Source organism: Arachis stenosperma, chromosome 10, assembly GCF_014773155.1.
Source record: "Arachis stenosperma cultivar V10309 chromosome 10, arast.V10309.gnm1.PFL2, whole genome shotgun sequence".
NCBI lineage: Eukaryota > Viridiplantae > Streptophyta > Magnoliopsida > Fabales > Fabaceae > Arachis > Arachis stenosperma.
In genome coordinates, this window is record NC_080386.1 from 79,781,063 (window position 1) to 79,782,983 (window position 1,921).

General features: G+C 42.5%; 1 non-coding gene across 1 annotated transcript; it reads left to right on the forward strand.

The window, feature by feature from the left end:
• The first annotated feature begins 1,526 nt into the window (after positions 1 to 1,526).
• LOC130958633 (small nucleolar RNA R71) lies at positions 1,527 to 1,630 on the forward strand. Its single transcript, XR_009077746.1, has one exon. It is a non-coding gene; the product is annotated as a small nucleolar RNA R71 (small nucleolar RNA).
• Positions 1,631 to 1,921: the final 291 nt, after the last annotated feature.

Below are 1,921 nucleotides of genomic sequence, written 5' to 3' on the forward strand. Positions count from 1 at the left end.
TCCTCTCCATGGTGACAGAGGGATATCCTTGAGCCTTAAACACAAAGGATTCTTCATTCACTTGAATGATCAGTTCACCTCCATCAACATCAATCACAGCCTTTGCCGTGGCTAGGAAGGGTCTGCCAAGGATGATGGATTCATCCATGCACTTCCCAGTCTCTAGGACTATGAAATCAGTAGGGATGTAATGGCCTTCAATCTTTACCAAGACATCCTCTACAAGTCCATAAGCTTGTTTTCTTGAGTTGTCTGCCATCTCTAGTGAGATTCTTGCAGCTTGTACCTCAAAGATCCCTAGCTTCTCCATTACAGAGAGAGGCATGAGGTTTACACTTGACCCTAAGTCACACAGAGCCTTCTTGAAGGTCATGGTGCCTATGGTGCAAGGTATGGAAAACTTCCCAGGATCTTGTCTCTTTTGAGGTAATTTCTGCCTAGACAAGTCATCCAGTTCTTTGGTGAGCAAAGGAGGTTCATTCTCCCAAGTCTCATTTCCAAATAACTTGTCATTTAGCTTCATGATTGCTCCAAGGTATTTAGCAACTTGCTCTTCAGTGACATACTCATCCTCTTCAGAGGAGGAATACTCATCAGAGCTCATGAATGGTAGAAGTAAGTCCAATGGAATCTCTATGGTCTCATTTTGAGCCTCAGATTCCCATGGTTCCTCATTTGGGATCTCAGTGGAGGTTAGTGCACGCCCATTGAGGTCTTCCTCAGTGGCGTTCACTTCCTCTCCTTCCTCTCCAAATTCGGCCATGTTGATGGCCTTGCACTCTCCTTTTGGATTTTCTTCTGTGTTGCTTGGAAGAGTACTTGGAGGGAGTTCAGTAACTTTCTTGCTCAGCTGTCCCACTTGTGCCTCCAAATTTCTAATGGAGGACCTTGTTTCAGTCATGAAACTTTGAGTGGTTTTGATTAGATCAGAGACCATGGTTGCTAAGTCAGAGGGGTTCTGCTTAGTATTCTCTGTCTGTTGCTGAGAAGATGATGGAAAAAGCTTGCCATTGCTAAACCTGTTTCTTCCACCATTATTGTTGTTGAAACCTTGTTGAGGTCTCTCCTGATTCTTCCATGAGAAATTTGGGTGATTTCTCCATGAAGAATTATAGGTGTTTCCATAGGGTTCTCCTAGGTAATTCACCTCTTCCATTGAAGGGTTCTCAGGATCATAGGCTTCTTCTTCAGATGAAGCATCCTTAGTACTGCTTGGTGCATTTTGCATTCCAGACAGACTTTGAGAAATCAAATTGACTTGTTGAGTCAATATCTTGTTCTGAGCCAAAATGGCATTCAGAGTATCAATCTCAAGAACTCCTTTCTTCTGATTTGTCCCATTGTTCACAGGATTCCTTTCAGAAGTGTACATGAATTGGTTATTTGCAACCATTTCAATTAGCTCTTGAGCCTCTGTAGGCGTCTTCTTCAGATGAAGAGATCCTCCAGCAGAGCTATCCAAAGACATCTTGGATAGTTCAGAGAGACCATCATAGAAAATACCTATGATGCTCCATTCAGAAAGCATGTCAGATGGACATTTTCTAATTAATTGTTTGTATCATTCCCAAGCTTCATAGAGGGATTCTCCATCCTTCTGTCTGAAGGTTTGGACTTCCACTCTAAGCTTACTCAATTTTTGAGGTGGAAAGAACTTTGCCAAGAAGGCATTGACTAGCTTTTCCCATGAGTCCAGGCTTTCTTTAGGTTGTGAGTCCAACCATATCCTAGCTCTGTCTCTTACAGCAAAAGGGAATAGCATAAGTCTGTAGACCTCAGGGTCAACCCCATTAGTCTTGACAGTGTCACAGATTTGCAAGAATTCAGCTAAGAACTGATGAGGATCTTCCAATGGAAGCCCATGGAACTTGCAATTTTGTTGCATTAGAGAAACTAATTGAGGCTTAAGCTCAAAGTTATT